Source organism: Narcine bancroftii, chromosome 1 (genome assembly GCF_036971445.1).
Source record: "Narcine bancroftii isolate sNarBan1 chromosome 1, sNarBan1.hap1, whole genome shotgun sequence".
Taxonomy (NCBI): domain Eukaryota; kingdom Metazoa; phylum Chordata; class Chondrichthyes; order Torpediniformes; family Narcinidae; genus Narcine; species Narcine bancroftii.
This window is the reverse complement of record NC_091469.1, coordinates 138531584-138551991: the sequence shown is the minus strand read 5'-3', so window position 1 is coordinate 138551991 and position 20408 is coordinate 138531584. Positions and strand designations below refer to the sequence as shown.

The following is a 20408-nucleotide window of genomic DNA, read 5'->3' as shown; positions in this document are numbered from 1 at the left end:
GGTTTTCTTGCTGGTAAGTGGGTTACTAATAGTTTATGAGATTTTTTTTCATTATGCTTAAGTACAATGTGCAGGTGATCCAAACATTGTTATTTGTAGCAGCAAAGCAAGTGCATAGAATGCGCCAATAATGGTTTAAATTGATTCATCACAATATGCCAAGGCAGAAAAAGAGATAAATTAATATGAAAGGATAGATAAATAAATATTCACAGTGAAGTTATTTCAAGGTAAAAATGAGGTTTCAATTGTGCAGACCCATCTTTTCATGGTCTTGTTGGCATAGTTCACTATTGTTGCTAATTCTTGCCTTTGTGGCACTCATTGAAAAATGAGCAGGCACTGCCTTCCATTGGAATCTCCTCCAACCCAGATTGGGGAAAGGAAAAACTACAGCAAGCATTATCCACGGTGATGTTTCCTGTTGATGGAATGGGATTTCACGAATCATCTGTGCAGAATAACAAAGCAGATTCAAGAATAATGGAAACTGTGGGCAGATCCAAAGGAAAAGGGGATGCAACCGTTCTGTAGAGTGGTCGCATGAACTGTGTGGGGAAAAAAATTCTTAAGAGCAAAAGTTCTGAAATAGCCCATTGAGCCTGCCCCACTACTGAATTAAATCATACCTCACCTACATTGTTCTACGGATATGTAGCATCTTGTGTGTTAATTTTTGTCAACTTGGTTTCTACACCTGGGGAACTGTGGCAAGTTTGACTTTCATTGCATCTTCATATTATTACTTAAACACATGACAATAGCAATGGTAGATCCATGGACACTCAGTGTCTCTGAAGGTACTCTTTTGCTTCTCTTTCTCTTCTTGCCAAAGAGTTGGACGAGTCATGTCTGCACATCTATACAGCAATTCTTCAATTAATGTTGTTATTTTCTTGGAATGTGCTACTTGAGGTTCAATGATTTAAACCAAAAAAAAAGTTTAAGTTCCTACGGTTTATTTCTGGTCACAAAAACATCACCAAACTTTCTAAATAATGACCCAAAACACTTCTGATATTAAACATTGAAATAAATGTGTGCTCTCCAGAGATAAAAATTAATATAAACAAATAAAAAATTATTTAGTGAATTTTGGTGAATCAATAAGTGATAGTGGTTGAGATGGTGGTGGCTATTATGGGAAGTGAGGCTACTGGGATCCGGCAGCAGTCATCATCACTGAAGGGGCAGAGAGCAGCTTGATCTTCGTCATCACAGAAGGTGAGAGTAGGTGTGTTGCAAGAAATTCCTGAGCTACGTGGTGATGCCTCAGGTTGGAGTCGAGTGTTAGGTGGAGTGACAGATGGTCATGGTGATGTTGGTGCAGCAACTACTCAAACTTAATTAACTGGGGCTTTTAAAAAAGCGAGTCCAATGTTTGTTCTTCTGTTTGTATAATTCCTTAGAGCAGTTGTATCCATTCTTTATCATCCAGTTTGCTTCTGCACTTCTCTCTCAGTATCTTTCTTAGTGGAAAATGCCCAAAGCTTTATTCAACAACTGGAAAGCCTCAGACAAATCTCTAGTTGTTCAAACTCATGGTTTTTCTGCTTCCTAAGGTTCATCATCTTCCTCTTCTTCAGTACTCGTTTTCATCTTTATGGCATTACTGCTAATTGTTCGTACAGTCGTTGGTTGCAGGCCGAGACCGCTTCCAATATCCCCAGCTTGCTGTCCATTGTCAAATTTCCTTAACACTTCTAATTTTGTTGCTAATAGAACATTTTTTCTCTTTTTTTGTTGTGGGCAAAGTCAGCGGGGGTGCACAGCACACATTTAGTGCTCATTGCAACATGGATAAATCAAGGAATAAATGCTACCAAAACAAAAATTCTAAGAGGCAGCAACGACCAGCATTTAGTTCAAGCCCAAACAATAACAAAGCATGACACAGTATATTTTCCCATCAACATTTTAACAAAATAATAACAACATTATTCAAGGATTTCCTGTACTAGCAAACAAAATGAAATGAATTTTCTGTATAATGTATATGACGTTCATTTCATTTATTCATATTCTTTTTGGTCTTGATTCTTTGCATGTCAGACATGTTACGTTCAATGGCCGAACATCCAAAACACTCTGGGCAGTGAATTTCATGGACTTGTAGCCTCTTTAAGTTGAAAAAAATTCTCATATCAATTCTAAATGACCTTTTCATGCAAAAATGGCTTCAAGCTGTAGAATTCTGAGCCTGAAGTAATCGGAACTTGAAGAATTGAGTTACAGGAAAATGTTAAACATGTTTGGACTTTTGTGATAGTACAGATCTATCACCAATGTACATAGTGTATATAGTTACTGTATCTAGACTGTGCTTACAGCGATTGGCTGAGAGCTAAGCCACACCTATTGTTTGGGCCTTAAAGGGTTGTGTCCCTAGCCAGGTCGGATCATTCCGGACTGGTCGGCCACCTGTGAAGAGCTCCTGTCTTTTGCTAATAAAAGCCTTGGTTTGGATCAACAAGTCTTTGGTTCTTTCGATGAGCTCTACAATTTTATTAGCAAAAAGAATTTTTTTTGAAAGGGATGGAGCGTTTAACTCGGCCAGAAAAACTTGATATCGACCCACAGTCAGCTACAGCCTTCAAAGCCTTTAACTTCTGGCTGCTGAACTTTGAAAACTTCCTGAGATTCATTCAGGTAGAGGAGGATAACCAGCATCTAACAGCATTGCTGTCTATGGTGTCCTTGAGAGTCTACGAGAACATCCAGGATGAGACCACTTACACCGCAGCCATAAAGGTACTGAAAGGACTGTATGATCAACCGGTGAACAGAGTTCATGCCCGGCTCGTGCTTGCGTCGAGGAAGCAACAGCCCGGTGAGTCCAGCAGAGCATATTTACAAGTATTAAAGGCATTGGGCAAGGACTGTAACTGTGTGGACAAAACTGCTGCCGAGATCACAAACGATCTCGTCCGGGATGCCTATGTGGCCGGGCTCAGATCGAATGAAGTGAGGCTGCGCTTGCTCGAACAAGGGGTAGAAAAACTAGAGGACGTGGCCCGGATTGCAATCACAATGGAGGATGCAGCCTTAAAATCCACCGAGCTCTCTTGGGACTGGACCCCTCGTTCCGATGTGAGTAGAGTGCCCTTCTACCCTACCCCTGACGGCCTGTCGGCTGCTGCTACCCTCCCCCGTGCGGAACCGAAATGTTATTTCTGCGGGAGGGACAAGCACAGCAGATCCCAGTGCCCAGCAAGAAAAGCCAGGTGCCAGAAGTGCCTTAAAAAGGGCCACTTTGCTGCAGTCTGTAGGTCTAAAATGGCCGCCAGCAAACACAGTGCCTCGTGTGAAGCCCAATCGCCGCTTTCCCATTCAAACTCTTCTTCCCCAGAGCTCTCGTCCAATGAGAGCGAGGGCTTCCCTGCACGGCAACGCCTGACGTCACGGAGACGCCGAACCCGGAAGGGGCAGCCCACCGTCGCAACCATGGTGATGGCCTGCCTCTCGCCCCCGTGCGGAACACTTGACACTACAGCCGCTGCTGCCGCCGCCACAGCCACCCCCGGGGCCGACGCTACCGCCGCTGCTGCCGCCGCCACGGACACCCCCGGGGCCGACGCTACCGCCGCTGCTGCTGCCGCCACAGACACCCCCGGGGCCGACGCTACCGCCGCCGCAGCCACCCCCGCGGCCAACCAGGTGCTCACCCTAGCGTCCATCGCTGACGACCGCCAGGGCCCGACCACCGATCACGAGCAACTACAAACCCCACTACTTACCATTCACCTGCCACAACAGCACTTCCGGGAGGTTCTCCAACCTTCTCCTCGAGCGTTGACTACGTCATCCCGTTGTGTGACGTCATCCCGTTGCGTGACGTCATCGCGCAAAACTCGCCTGTCAACTGCTTCAATAACATTAAACCAGCAATGCTCTCATCCCCTCACCAGAGCAATGGAACTGATTAAAGTGCATGGACACTACACCAATTGCTTATTTGACTCTGGGTCAACTGACAGTTTTATCCAGCCAGATCTGGCCCTCCGTTGGGGACTTGACATTATCCCCACTACCCAGAGGATCTCATTAGCGACGAGGTCGCACTCGACTGGGATAAAGGGGTATTGCATCGCCACGCTGGAAGTACAGGGCGTGACGGTCACCCACTTTAAATTATTCGTCCTTCCCCAATTGTGCGCCCCAGTGTTGCTGGGATTAGACTTCCAGTGTCAGTTCCAAACGGTGTCCCTACACTTTGGGGGACCCCACGCCCCCCTCTCGGTCTGCCATCGCCCCACTCCCGAAGCACCCGAGCAACCCGCCCCCGTGCCCCGGGGCCAATCCTGCGGCCTTTCCACACTCCGGATTGCCCCGCCAGCACTCTTCGCAAACCTCACCCCTGGCTGGAAGCCTGTGGCCACCAAAAGTCGGCAATATAGTTACGAAAACAGGCAATTCATTAGGAGTGAGGTGCGTAGATTGCTGGATGAGGGCATCATCGAACCCAGTTCAAGCCCCTGGAGAGCCCAGGTGGTGGTTGTCAAGAATGGGGAAAAACTACGGATGGTGGTCGACTATAGCCAGATCATTAACCGCTTCACACTCCTGGATGCGTACCCCCTGCCACGCATCACGGATGTGGTGAACCAGATCGCCCAGTACCGCATTTTCTCCACTATTGACCTACGTTCGGCCTACCACCAGCTCCCAATCCGCTGCGAGGACCGACCATTCACGGCCTTTGAAGCGAATGGGCGGCTATATCAATTTCTCAGGGTACCATTCGGGGTCACAAATGGTGTCGCGGTCTTCCAGCGGGAAATGGACAGGATGGTGGACCAGAACGGGCTAACCGCTACCTTCCCGTATCTGGACAATATCACCATCTGTGGCCACGACATGCAGGACCATGACGCCAACCTAGACAAATTTCTTCAAACTGCCCGTCAGCTAAACCTGACTTACAATTTGGACAAGTGTGTTTTCTGGACCACACGACTCGCTATTCTAGGTTGTGTGGTGGAAAACGGGATAGTCATGCCAGATCCTGACCGCATGCGTCCCTTAATGGACTTACCCCCCCCACATGCCCAGAAAGCTCTCAAACGCTGCCTGGGCCTTTTCTCTTATTACGCCCAATGGGTTCCAAACTACGCCGACAAGGCACGTCCTCTTATCAAGACCACCTCTTTTCCCCTCTCGACCGAAGCCACAGCGGCTTTCGATCGAATCAAATCTGACATCGCTGCTGCGACGCTGCACGCGATCGATGAGTCTGTCCCGTTTCAAGTCGAGAGCGATGCATCCGACTTCGCCCTGGCAGCCACCTTGAACCAGGCCGGTCGGCCTGTAGCCTTCTTCTCCAGAACCCTCCAGGGTCCGGAGAGTAGACACTCCTCGATCGAGAAGGAGGCCCAGGCCATAGTTGAAGCGGTACGTCGTTGGAGACATTACCTCGCTGGGAGGCGCTTTACACTGTTGACTGATCAACGCGCGGTCTCCTTCATGTTCAGCAACACCCAGCGTGGTAAGATAAAAAACGACAAAATCGCCAGATGGAGAATCGAACTCTCCACCTTTAACTATGACATCCTGTACCGGCCTGGTAAGCTCAACGACCCGCCTGACGCGCTCTCCAGGGGGACGTGCGCCAGCATACAGATGGACAGACTACGGAAACTCCATGAGGCGCTCTGTCATCCAGGGGTCACTAGGTTTGCTCACTTTGTCAAGGCGCGCAACTTACCCTACACAGTTGAGGAGATCCGCTCCATGACCCGAGCCTGTTCGGTGTGCGCCGAATGCAAGCCCCACTTCTTCCGTCCGGATAACTCCCACGTCATCAAAGCCACCCGCCCCTTCGAGCGTCTTAGCGTAGACTTTAAGGGACCCCTACCGTCGACCAACCGTAATACCTACATCCTTACGGCCATCGACGAATACTCCCGCTTCCCATTCGCTGTGGCCTGCCCAGACACCACTGCCACCTCAGTGATACAGGCCCTTCACAGTATTTTCACCATCTTCGGGTACCCCAATTCCATCCACAGTGATAGGGGGTCCTCATTCATGAGTGCAGAGCTGCAACAGTACCTTCTGGAGTGTGGTATTGCTTCAAGCAGGACCACGAGCTATAACCCACGCGGTAATGGCCAGGTCGAGAGGGAGAATGCCACCATATGGAGAGCGGTTACACTGGCTCTCCGGTCTAAAGGTCTCCCCACCTCTCACTGGCAGGAGGTTCTCACTAGTGCCTTACACTCCATCCGCTCCCTCCTATGTACTGCAACAAATGCCACCCCCCACGAAAGGATGTTCCTTTTCCCGAGGAAATCCGAATCGGGAACCACTGTACCGGCATGGCTCACCGTCCCTGGCCCCGTCCTTTTGCGACGCCACGTCCGGCACTCAAAGAACGACCCCTTGGTCGACCGAGTGACTCTACTCCACGCGAACCCACATTACGCATACGTGGAGTTCCCAGACGGGCGGGAGGACACTGTTTCGGTGCGGGACCTAGCTCAGGACGCGGTAGACCCAGCAAACCCCCCAACTCCTTATGCTCCAGGCCCCGTGCCGCAACAGAAGGACCAACAGCACCCCAATGACTCGGGCCACCCTGCCGACAAAACGACTGGGGAATTGAGTGACGGAGCAGTCGCACCCGATGAGCCCGCTGGTGACACCACTCCAGCGACCCCAATCCCGGCACCACGGCGGTCACGCCGGATGGTCAGACCCCCTGACCGCTACAGTCCTTGACCTACCCCTTCCTTTTCATTCTCTCCCTCGTTTTTGTTTTTTTTTTTCCCGGGTCAATTCTCCAAGAAGGGGTGAATGTGATAGTACAGATCTATCACCAATGTACATAGTGTATATAGTTACTGTATCTAGACTGTGCTTACAGCGATTGGCTGAGAGCTAAGCCACACCTATTGTTTGGGCCTTAAAGGGTTGTGTCCCTAGCCAGGTCGGATCATTCCGGACTGGTCGGCCACCTGTGAAGAGCTCCTGTCTTTTGCTAATAAAAGCCTTGGTTTGGATCAACAAGTCTTTGGTTCTTTCGACGAGCTCTACAACTTTATTCTCTGGAGCAGAGAAAAATGGGAGATTTGATATAAATATACATATATATGTGTGTGTGTGTGTGTATATATGTGTGTGTGTGTGTATATATATATATATATATATATATGTCGGCAAAACATCTTGCCTGAAAGGCCTGTACTGTGCTGTAATGCACTGTGTTCTCTGGTCAATTGGAATGTTGGTTCCAGGAAAGCTCCTCTGAGATAATGACACCCAGGAATTTAAATTTGCTCATCCTCTCTGCCTCTGATTTCCCCCAGTGATCACTGGGCACCTTTCCCTTCTGAAAGTGAACAATCAGCTTCTTGATTTTGGTGACATTGAATACAAGGTTGTTTTTAGTACACCATTCAACCAAGTTTTCAATTGCCTTCCTGTATGCTAACTAATGCTATAGGTCTGTGAAATCATATCAGTCTTTAAAATTCTGAAGGGACTTCAGTGTTGATATTGAGAAGATATTTCCATTTACAAGACAGTCAGGAGTAATCCAACAAGCAAATTTGGGGGATGGGGTGGGCGGGGGGGGGGGAAACATAACTTGGACAGAGGCTTGAAATGTAGAATGATTGAAGTGAACAACAGAAAAAGAGTCATGAGTCATATTGCACTAGAATACATGCAGATCTCTGAATGCAGTTTACTCATTTTCTCTGTGGACTGTTTCCTCAGTCCTCTCACATCTCAAAGATATGCTGGCAAGTTAATTATCTGCTGCACATTAATCCCTTGGTGTAAGTACATAACAAAAGAATCAAGGGGAAGTTGATTGCCATATGAGAGAATAGGTCACAGGCCCTCAATGGAATAAAAGGTGGTGGGGGGTGGTTGGCGGAAATTAGAATGTTGAGATTAGCTTGTCAGTACGGACTCGGTAGGTTGAATGACCTTCTTCTGTGTTGCAGCAGTAAGAATTCAATTGAATAGAAACCTTTATTATCCAGTATACCAAGATACAGTGCAAAACTGTTTTGCATGCTATCTAGACAAGTCAACAGCAGATAGTGCAGTCATAAAATGAAAATAGAGCATCAGGTAACAGCAAGTCAAACAGAGCAGTGTAGAGTGTTAATGGACAAAGAACAGGGAAAAGAGATAGACACGGTTAAACAATGAATGCTGCTGAGTTGAGACACCTTCAACAGTTAATCAACTCTTTAATCTGATTAATCAGTGGACAATCTGGGGGGAAAAAAATGCACAAAGATGGGAGAAATTCAGTCTTTAATGGATCTGACTGTCCTCGTTTCAATTGGCGATGAGTGCTTACTCCCAAAGCTGGCGGCCCAATTGCTTTTACCTTCGTGATCTTATGGCTCCCACTGAAGGCAAGGCCCTGACTCCATGAACCATAGAATATGACAGAACAAAAATAGACCTCTTTGGCCCTTCCAGTCTGTGCTGAACCATTTTGTTTTGCCGAGACCCACTGACATGTACCCAGTCCATAGCCCTCTATTCCTCTTTCATCCATGCACTTGCCCAAATTCTTCTTGTATGTTAAAATTGAGTCCACATTCACCATTTCAGATGGCAGCTCTTTCCTCACTCCCACCACTCTCTGTGAGAAGTTCCCCCTAAACATTTCCCCTTTCACTCTTAACCCATGTCCTCTGGTTTGTATCTCACCTACCCTCTGTGGGGAAAAAAAACTATCTATATTTATTCTGTCTATCCTTCTCATAATTTTAAATACCTTTAAATCTCCCCTCATTCTTCTCTGCTCCACGGAATAAAGTCGTAACTTCTTTAACCTTTCCCTGTAACTCAGTTGCTGAGGTCTGGGCAATATCTTAGTAAATCTTCTTTGCACTCTTATTATCTATTGATTTATCTTTCCTGTAGTTAGGTGACCAAACTTGCACACAATACTCCAAGTTTAGCCTCACTAATGTTTTGTACAACTTTATCATAACTTCCCGACTCATGTACTCAATACTTTGATTGATGAAGGCCAATATGCCAAAAGCTCTCTTTACAACCTTATCCACCTGTTACATTACATTCAGTAAATTATGCATCTGTATTCCCAGATCTCTCTTTTCTACCACACTCCTCAGTGTCCTACTATTTATGGTGTGATGTCCTTTCTTGGTTTGTCTATGATTAACCAGGCACAAAGCATCACATCAAGGGGCCCTGATGGCCTTTGGCCATTCAAAGTAGAGAAGGATGTGTTTCACCATTTTTAAAAGTTTGAAAATTGGCAAAGTTTTGATAAATATTCAAAATTGATATGACTAATTCAAACCAAGTAAACCCTGAAAAAATAAATAGTGCATTTTGGGGTAAAAAAAAATGTTAAATTGTCACTTAATTGAAAACAATATGCAACAAACAACAAATTTTGCCTTATAATGAAATTCTGTCTTTCCATTGAAGAAAATAAAACCTGTAATGGGAGGGTCATGTGACCACTGCGGTGGGAACCTGGTCAGATGTCACCTCACCTGCCAATCAAGGCACAACCCCACCCACAGGTGAGCGCACATCTTGCTATTGTCTACTTTAAAAGTCAACACCTCACCACTGGCCAGCCTCTCTAGCCAACTACAGTATAAAAGGTCACCACATTGAGGAGTTGTCAGGCTTGGCCCCAAGGATCAAACTGCAGTTCCCTTCTGGGCGGTGGGATACGTAGACTGCACAGGAGAAGTTAATGGAAGGTGTGTGCCATTAAGGGTGGTGGGTATTGTTTCATGCTGTTTTGTACTGTTTTATTCAGTTTTTTTTTAATATTGTCCTATCTATCTGTGTAAATGTTGGAACTAAGATTTAATTTCTATCTGTATGTCTGAACCTGGGGACTAAGATTTATTCTCTATCTGTTGTTTGTAGTGAGTCATCATTTTTTAGCTGCGCCTACTGTGTGTGAGTGAGACCCCCTGTGGTAATCTCCCCAGCGCCTTACTAAAGAATCTTTCTCTCTTCATCTGTTTTTTGGATTTATTACTTCTCGGACCTGCCGAACTTGTTTCTTCCATCACAGAATGTGACAAAATGCACCAGCTGCAGCTGACGTGGGTCTGATGTTTGCTGCTCTGGTCAACTTAACCAAAAGCTGAGCTTGTTGGGAGCCAGCTGGAGGTAAGCACTATAAAAACAAGGGCTGAGTGGGACTAGACAGCAGTTTTCTTGGGACTGGGAAGGACGAGCGTGAGAGAGGTGAGCAAGTGAGCTGAGCATGTTGGGACCAGCAGGGGGTAAGTGCTTTAAAGAACAATTGAGGGTTAAATAGTAAAGTGATTGGTGGGATTGAGTAATTGAGATAACGCCAGGGGCAATTAAAAAGTAGGGGAAGCTAAAGGAGTGGGCCAGCATAAGGGTGGAGTTCTGAGGCTTTGACAGGCTGAGGAAGAGCATGATCCCACAAAGATAAGTTTATTTAATTAACTTATGAGTGGGTAATGGAGGCAGTTGTTAGGACAGTCTGACCCTCTGGTGGTAGGACGTGAGAAGTCAGGGACAGTACATTTGTTCTTGATGATTACTCCTGCAAAAGGTACATCCAGCTGCTGCTCCTGACAAACTGAGTTAGGGACCTATGGATCTTAAGGGAGGCAGAGGCAGAGGCAGAGGCAGAGGCAGAGGCAGAGGCAGAGGCAGAGGCAGAGGCAGAGGCAGAGGCAGAGGCAGAGGCAGAGGCAGAGGCAGAGGCAGAGGCAGAGGCAGAGGCAGAGGCAGAGGCAGAGGCAGAGGTAGAGAGGAGTTTCAGAGAGACAGTCACCCCTAAAAGTCAGGAGGCAGATAATTGTGTGACTGTCAGGAAAGGGAAGAGCCCTGTGGCTATTCCCCTCAACAAGTACACTGTTTTCAATACTGTAGGGAGGGAGGGGAGGGGGAATGACCTACCATGGACAATTTGAGGGGGTCACATCTCTGACCCAGAGGCTGATCCCCCTAGCTCAGAACAGAAGTGGGGAGAAGAGGAGATTGGGGACTTGTTCGTTAGACAAGTGGATTGGGAGTTCTGTAAATGAGATTGACACTCCCAGATGTTGCCTCCCATGTGCCAGGATCAGGGGCATCTCTGATTTAGTTCAAAGCATTCTGGAGGGGGAGGACAAGCAGCTGGATCCATGTGGGGACAAATGACATCGATAGGAGTAGGGATGAGGTCCTGAAGAGGGAATATAGGGAGTTAGGAAAGAAGTTAAAAAGCAGGACCTCAGGGGTTGTAATCTCAGGATGGCTGCCTATGCCATGTGCCAGAGAGGGTAGGAAGAGGAAGTTGTGCCAGATGAATGCATTTCTGAAGAGTTGGTGCAGGGGGCAAGGATCATTGGGATCTCTTCTGGGGAAGGTCTGACCTGTACAAAAAAGACTGGCAGCACCTGAATTAGAAAGGGACCAATATCCTGGTGATCAGATTTGCTGGAGCTTTTGGTGAGGGTTTAAAATAGTTTGGCAGTAGGGTGGGAATAAGAATGTGAGTACAGATATTAGGGTAGAAGGACAAAAGGATGATACTATGTGCTCTGAAATGGTGAGGAAGGGCAGGCAGGGGACAAAACATAAGGGGAGCCAGCTAGTGGGGTTGAAATCTGGCTATTTCAATGCTAGGAGTATTAGGAATCACGGGAATGAACTTGGAACATGGATCAGTATGTGGAACTATAATGTTGTGTCCATTACTGAAACTTGGCTAGAGGAAGGGCAAGATTGGATGATGCAAAAACCTGGGTTCAGATCTTTTAAAAAGAATAGGATGGGAGGTAGAAATGTGGGGGGAGAGTACCATTACTAGTCAGGGATAGCAAAACTGCTATTGAAAGGGAGAATACTTCAGAGGGAGTGTCCACTGCATTGGTGTGGGTGGAAGTCAGAAATAGGAGGGGAGCTATCACTGTGCTGGGAGTAGTCTATGGATCCCAAATAGCCCTTGGGACATTGAGGTGCAGATGAACAGTTAGTGCAGGAAATAGAAGACTGTAGTTATGGATGATTTCAACTTTCCTAATATTGACTGGCACCTACTAACTGAAAGAGGGATGGATAGGGCTGAATTTGTCAGGTGTGTACAAGGAGGATACCTGACACAGTGTGTGGACTGGCTGACTAGAGGAGAGGCCACTCTGGATCTGATTCTGGGGAATGAACCTGGTCAGGTGCCAGACCACTCAGTGGGGGAGCATTTTGGTGAGACTGACCACAACTCCCTTAGTTTTAACTTAGCCTTGGAAAAGGATATAAACAGTCAAACTGGGAAAATGTGTAACTGGGGAAGGGCAAATTATGAAGTGATGAGGCAGGAACTAGTGAGAAAAAATTGAAAACAGATGTTTAAGAGTGAAGAGCAGAGGTCATGTGGAGGAAATTTAGGGACAACTGGTACAGGGTTCAAGATGGGTTTGTCCCACTGGGACAAGGTCAAGATGGTTGGAAAAGGGAAATATGGCTGATGAAGCATGTGAGTCAGCCAGTCAACCAGTCAAGAAGGAAACATAAATTGGATATGGGAATCAGGAAGGGCTCATGAGAAGTATATGGTAACCAGGAAAGAGCTTAAAAAGGACTTAGAAGAGCTCAAAAGGGGCATGAGAAGGCCTTGGCATGTGGAATTAAGGAGAGCCCCAAGTTCTATGTGTTTGTGAAGAACAGAAGGATGACGAGAATGAATGTAGGGCTGCAAAAGGATAAGCAAGGCAACATTTGCCTGGAGGCAGAAGAGGTTGGGGAGGTCCTAAATTAATATTTTGTGTCAGTATTCACAAGATCAGGGTGAGGTCAATCAAAATTGAACAGGCCTGCATGCTGGACAATGTGGAGATTAAGGAAGTGGAAATGTTGGATCTTCAGAGAGTGGTAGCCGTGTGGAATGATCTTCCGGGAGAAATAGTGGTGGCGGAGTCAATTGTATTATTTAAGAAAAGGTTGGACAGGTATATGGATGAGAAGAAGATGGAGGGTTATGGGCATTGTGCAGGGAGGTGGGACTAGAAAGGGGTGTTTGGTTCGGTGCGGACTGTTTCCGTGCTGTAATTGTTATATTATGTTTCTTTACAGCATCAAGATTGATAAGTCCCCAGGGCCAGACGTGATATACCCAGGCTGTTGTGGGAAGTGAAAGAAGAGATAGCTGGGGCAGTAGATATGATCTTTGAATCCTCTTTGGCTGCTGTAATTGGTCTGTGTTAATATTAATCCTTAGTTTAATGTTAAACCTATATTTTATCTAGATATGGTTTAATGTCAGTTTTGGGTTGGCAGGGTTCATTTACATTTTACGGACACATGGGTCTTTGGAATTGTAAGCTGAGCTTCAACACAAAGGTAACACATTAGCATTCTTTGAGATAGAAGACAGAAGCCAGATGGAATGATTGCTGATTTAAGTTGGAGAAGAGAAATGATGGTTTTGAGATACTGGAAACAATAGGAGTTGGTCTCAGAAACACCTGAGCTATTCTGTGTCCAAGTGGACAGATATCACAGAGGCATAAATTGACTTGGATTCTTTTTAGCACATCCATGTGAAAAAATATGAACTTCAAAAAGAGAAATTATGTCTCATGCCAGGAGAGATTTCCTTGGAATATGTTATTGAAATCTAAGACAGAGTTTAGTTGGAGAAAACCTGCTGTTCAGTTAAGATGCTGAACTGACCAGCAGCAATATTTCCTGTCAAGGGGGATAAAGCTGCCTATGTTGGAACACAGAATAAGTAGCTTTGAAATAAGTAAGCCCATTTCTGACTGTCTCTTTAAGATCATGGGCAGTTTCAACATTGGGAAAACAGATTGCAAAAGTCTTCATTCAAGAGAAGAAAACAAACTCCAGAACTTGGACATGTTAAGAGGCAGTTTGGGAAATCACACGTCTGAAGGAAAATTTATCTGAAGGACAACTATTGAAAGCATTGCGAGTTTAAAGAGGCCTAAATATATGATGTTTAAAAGCTCTTTATATTTATTTCTGAACTTAAAATTGAAGACCTTTAAGCAAGACCAAAATGATGCTGAAGTTTTAAAAATTGATTTTTTTTGAATATGGCATTTGCACACAGGTGGGTTAAATTTAGGGTTTCAGGTAGAGACAAGTAAGAAATGTCATATTATTTTAGATTAATTAAAAACTATTATTTTGAATTTACCTTTGGTGAATTTTCCATTGCTCTTCCTTTGTTAGTGCCTACAAAGTCTCTCTAGTCTCTAACAAAATTAAGACGGTTATTAGTTCTTGACACTGCATGGGAGATGCTGGAGGATTGGAGAATGGCAAATGTGTTTTCCTTTTTAAAAAAAATGATGGGGAGTATCCTGGGAATTATAGACCAGTGAGTCTTGCGTCAATGGTGTGTAAACTAACAAAAGAAATTGAGGGTAGGGTGGAAGATGAGGTCTACGTAGATTTTAGCAAGGCACTTAACAAGGTCTCCCACAAGAGACTCATTCAGAAAGTCATGGGATCAGTGGAAAATTAGCTATATAAACTGGCTTATAGGAAGAAAATGGAGTATTAGTGGATGGGAACGTGGTCTGGATGAAGGTTAGTGGGACTAGGCAAATAAATGGTTTAGCACAGAATAGAAGGGCCAAATTGAGTTGGTTTTGCGCCGTAATGTTCTATGATTCTGTCCACCATCCTCTTTTTTTTTAAATGTTTCCACTCAGTTATATCTTACCCTTCTCATCTTAAACCTATGTCATCTGGTTACTATTTTCCTACTCTGGGCAAAAGATTCTCTGCGTTCACCTGATCTATTCCTCTTAGGAGGTGAGTGACTAGTAGAGTGCTGCAGGGATCTGTTCTGGGACACCTGTCCTTTGTGATTTTTGTAAATAACCTGGATGAAGAGGCAAATGATGGGTCAGTAAGTTTGCAGATGACAAGGAGTTGGGAAGAGATGTGGATGGAGCTGAAGGTTACAAGATGTTATAGACAGGATGCAGAGTTGGGCAGAGAAGTGGCAGATTGATTTCAATCTGGATGTGTGAGGTGATGCATTTTGGAAGGACAATCCAGAAGGCTGAGTATAGGTTTAATGGATGATTCCTTAAGTGTGGATGAACAGAGAGACCTTGGGGTTCAAATCCAAACATCGTTCAAGTTTGCCGCACAGGAGACTTTGGGGTTCAAATCCATACATTGTTCAAGTTTGCCACACAGGTTGATAGGATAGTTATGAAGGCCTTTGAGATGCCGGGATTCATTTATGGGGGATTGAATTCAAGAGTAGAGAGGTCATGTTACAACTCTATAAATCTCTCGTAAGATCACACTTAGAGTATTGTGTTCAGTTCTGGTCACCTCATTATAGGAACGATGTGGCAGCCATGGAGAGGGTGCAGAGGAGATTTACCAGGATGTTGCCTGGATTGGGTAACAAGTTAGCAGAGATGAGACTTTGGAGCACAGGGAAGGAATGAGAGGAGATTTGATATAGGTCTACAAGATTGAGAGGCATAGATAGGGTGCACAGCCAGCACCTGTTTCTGAGGGCAGGATCAGCAAACTCCAGGGGACATGTTTACAAAGTTGAGGGAGGTTTAGGGCAGACATCAGGGGTAAGTTTTTTTACACAATTGTAGGTGCCTGGTATGCGTGGTTGGCAATGATGGTGGAGGCTGAAACCTTGGGGGCATTTAAAAGACTCTCTGAGACTGACACATGAATGAAAGAAAAATAGAGGGTTACAGGATAGTGAGGGATTAGTTTTTTTTTAAGAAAGGGTTATATATGGGTCAGCACAACATCGAAGGCTGAACAGCCTGTACTGTGTGTCATGATAATGAATATGTATGAGATGTACCGGAAGTCACGTGGTATGAGAGAGAGATAAGAACACAAGCAGGAGAACAAAGGAAAACGGGAGAATAAAAAGACACTAAGAAGTTTACCTGATAAACTTGTGTTTAATGTTTTATTAACTTCACATTTCGGGCCACAAATGTGACATTGGCGACGAGGATGAAAGAAGCTTGAAGAAAATTGAAGACTAAACAAGATTACAGAGGATTACAGACAACTTCAAGGTGATAAGAATTTTCTCTGTGACTCAATACTTTTGGGGCTTGAATATTTCCTCATGGCTGGTGCAGACAGTGACTTTCTAACACATAGTGGAATTGCTCATTTTGACCCAACGGGTGATGCAAGTACTGTAAGTGTGAAGTGGAAGGCATGGCTGGAAGAATTTGAATCCTACGCCGACAGTCGTGGCCTATTTCTAGATACCGGTACAGTTGAACAAAAAGCACAAAGAAGGGCGTTACTTCTTTTCAATGCAGGACCCTCAGTTCGGGAAACATTTAAGACACTTTTGAATACTGGATGAGTACCAGAAAGCGGTAGATGCATTAAATGCACACTATGTAGTGACACCGAATGCTACATTTCAACGCCATTTGTTTCGGAGAACGAGACAAGAAGATGGCCAGACAATTGCTCAGTACGTGACGAGACTACGCCAGCTAGCTGTTGGATGCAATTACATGCCAGCTGATTTGGACAACCAATTACTGGATCAAGTTGTACAGCACTGCAGATCAGATAAACTCAGAAGACGTCTACTGGAAAGAGGGAGTGAGTTGGAACTCACCGATGCTTTAACCATTGCTGCTGCATTAGAGGCTGTTGAAGGGCAATTTCATACCATGACCCTGAAAGACAACTCAAGCCAGCAAATTAAGAGGCTCTCACATCGCCATAATCAGCCAAGATATACGTCGACACAGGACGTGGAGCGTTATCGATGTGGAAACCGAGGTCACTTTGGAAAAGACCCATATTGCCCGGCCAAAGGCAAAGTTTGCAGAAAGTGCGGAGGTAAGGACCACTTTGCAAAGAAGTGCAAAAGCAAGTCCAATGCAGACCAGAAGAGGAAGAGTACGACTTCCAAAGGCAAAGCCTGGGGGACAGGAAAGTATCCTGGAAAGAAAGGTACCATTCGCCAGATAGACGGTGACGATGATGATACCCAGGAGGAACAGAGTTGTTACCAATTTACGTTGAATGAAGTACATCATGAGAAGGTCCCAGTGATCATTGGTGGAGTGACAGTTCAGGTCATTGTAGACTCAGGCATTGACAGTAATGCGATTGATCGACATTTATGGGAGAAGTTGAAAAGGAAAAAGGTCATCTGTACCTCAAAGAAGTGTTCCAAGAAACTGTATCCATACACAGCAACCAAGCCATTGCAGACCATTGGATGTTTTACTGCAACTGTTGAAGCTGGAGATAAGTACACCGAAGCAGAGTTTATGGTCATAGAAGAGAGGGGAGAACCATTGCTGAGTAGAAGCACAGCGCAAGACCTGACAATACTTCATGTTGGAGCTTGTGTCAATTCAATTCAGTCATACGAGGATATGAAGCAAGAATTCCCCGCAGTCTTCCAAGGAGTAGGAAAGCTGAAAGGTCGACAATTGAAGATAGCGGTAGATGAAATGGTCAAACCCAAGGCACAACCAATGCGCCGAACTCCGTTTGGACTTCGTGGGAAAGTCGAAGCCAAAATTAAAGAATTGATCGAACAAGACATTATTGAACCTGTGGAACATTCGACACAATGGGTCAGCCCAGTAGTGATTGTGCCCAAACCAAAGGGTGACATAAGACTATGTGTTGACATGAGAATGGCCAATGAAGCTATAATTAGAGAACGACACCCTATACCAACAGTGGAAGAAATACTTCAAGAACTAACTACCAGCAAGATATTCTCAAAAAATTGATCTGAAATGGGGCTATTATCAATTAGAGCTGGATCCAGGTTCCCGAGATGTAACAACATTTGTGACTCACTGTGGATTGTATCGTTACAAGAGACTATCATTTGGAATTAATGCAGCTTCGGAGATCTTCCAGTATGAAATCCATCGAGTGATTCAAGGCATTCCTGGAGTTGCCAACATTTCTGACGACATCATAGTCCATGCACCAACAAAGGAAGAGCATGACAAACGGTTGAGGCGTGTACTATCTAGACTACAGGAGGCAGGCCTTACCGTGAATGGAAACAAGTGCCAGTTCGGTGTGTCAGAAATGGACTTCATGGGACACAGACTTACAAGGGAAGGACTAAACCCTGCAGAGGCCAAGGTGAAAGCTATTGCAGAGGCACGTGCACCTCAGAACGCAGCAGAGGTGAGGAGTTTCCTAGGATTGGTCAATTTTTGTGCAAAGTTCATTCCTAATTTCGCTACAGTGGCAGAACCACTAAGGAAACTAACCAGGAAAGGTGTACCATTTCATTTTGGATCAGAGCAGAAGAAAGCGTTCACGGCACTGAAGCAAAGCCTGACTGATGCAAAAACTCTTGGATATTACGATCTGGCGGCATCAACCAAAGTCATAGCGGATGCCAGCCAGGTTGGTTTAGGAGCCGTGTTGGTCCAGATGCATGATGGAGGACCAAGAATCATTGCCTATGCCAGCAGATCGTTATCTAATGTGGAAAGAAGATACTGTCAGACAGAGAAAGAAGCAATCGGACTTGTATGGGCCTGTGAGAGGTTCCATGCATATTTATATGGCATTGAATTTGAACTCATCACAGATCATAAGCCATTAGAGGTGATCTATGCACCTAGATCAAAACCATGTGCCAGAATAGAGAGATGGGTACTCAGACTACAACCCTACAAATATAAAGTAATCCACATTGCAGGGAAAACAAACATTGCAGATCCGCTGTCCAGATTGGTGAAGGATGGTGGTCCACAATCCAAGTCAGAATTGGGAACAGAAACAGAGAGCTTTGTACGCTTCGTTGCTATTCAGGCGTCACCGAAAGCTGTGACTACGAAGGAAGTCGAGAGAGAATCCGAACGTGATCCAGAACTCATGGAAGTAAGAGAATGCATACAGAGTGGACAATGGGACAAGTGTACTCACAAGGCTTACATTCCCATTAGAGACGAACTTTGTTGCATCGGACAGTGTGTATTAAGAGGTTGCAGATTGGTGATACCGCAAAGATTGAGACCGAAGATCATATCCTTAGCGCATGAAGGACACCTAGGCATTGTTGGTACCAAGGAAAACCTCAGAACCAAGGTATGGTGGCCAAGTTGTGATAAAGACGCAGAGAGATTTGTTAAAACTTGTCACGGATGTCAAATCACAAGTAGGAGTAATCCGCCAGAACCGATCCGGAGTACGCAACTTTCGACAGGATCATGGATTGACGTAGCTGTTTATTTTCTTGGACCTTTACCGATGGGTGAATCAATTATGGTAGTGATAGATTACTATAGCAGATACTATGAGTACGTGGTGTTGAAGTCCACAACCACTGAAAAAACAATACAAGCGTTAGCAGAGATATTCGCAAGATATGGATTACCTGTTACATTATACTCTGACAATTGTCCACAATTCATTTCAGAGACATTTACGGAATACATGAGGACCACAGGTATCCACCATCATAAAGTAACTCCGAAATGACCGCAAGCCAATGGAGAAGTAGAGAGACAAAATCAGTCCATTGAAAAACGATTGAGGATTGCACACGCAGAAGGACAAAATTGGCGAGAAGCATTGCTATCTTATGTGGCTGTCTATCGAGCAACGCCTCATGCAACCACTGGAAAAAGTCCTGCAGAAACATTTTTTGGGAGAAAAATCCGCACAAAAATGCCAGAAATAAAGGAAATCCGAGACGACCAGGAGATGAGGGACCATGATGCTGAAAAGAAAGGTGCAGCAAAGCTGTACACAGATTCGAAACGTGGAGCCAAGTACTCAGACATCATGCCAGGAGATAATGTTCTAGTGAAGCATGAAACTGGTGGTAAGCTAGACACACCTTATTACCATCAACCCTATACTGTCGTATCCAGAAGTGGCAGTATGGTGACAGTCAAGTCTCCGACTGGAGTCCTGTATAAGAGAAATGTATCAGGTGTAAAAAGGTACCAGTCCAGAGATACATCGAGCGAAGAGGTTGAAAGGCCAATACGAGATGCTGAAACTGAGAGACCTGATGATGTTCCAGAGGCAGTTACCAGCACTCCTGATGAAGTGACTAGAGCGCCAGAAACACACGAAGCCGTGGCGAGCAGTATTTCCGACGCCGAGAGTGAACAACCGAGAAGCGACGACAATATCGCAGGCAGGCCGAAACGAAACCGGAAACCGCCCAAATGATACGAAGACTTTGTGCCATAGTTTTAATAAGAACTTTGGGACAGTATTTAATCTTATATCATAAAGTGCATGTATGAGTGCAGTAGGAAGTAAACTTTATGTAGTTGAGTTATAGTATTACCATTAGTTACGATGTTTGTATGTTTCCGAGGGATATTGGTAAGTGAAGGTAAAGTTTATTTCTGATTAAAGGAGGGATGTCATGATAATGAATATGTATGAGATGTACCGGAAGTCACGTGGTATGAGAGAGAGATAAGAAC

The 20408-nt window shown here is 45.1% G+C and overlaps 1 protein-coding gene and 1 long non-coding RNA gene across 3 annotated transcripts in view; both read left to right on the top strand.

The window, feature by feature from the left end:
- LOC138764513 (teneurin-3) overlaps positions 1-20408 on the top strand; it is a 4541667-nt gene that overhangs the window by 248735 nt on the left and 4272524 nt on the right. The window lies entirely within an intron of this gene.
- On the top strand, positions 9439-13998 carry LOC138744701 (uncharacterized). Its single transcript, XR_011345721.1, has 4 exons — positions 9439-9713; positions 9886-10134; positions 13054-13174; positions 13756-13998. It is a non-coding gene; the product is annotated as an uncharacterized lncRNA (long non-coding RNA).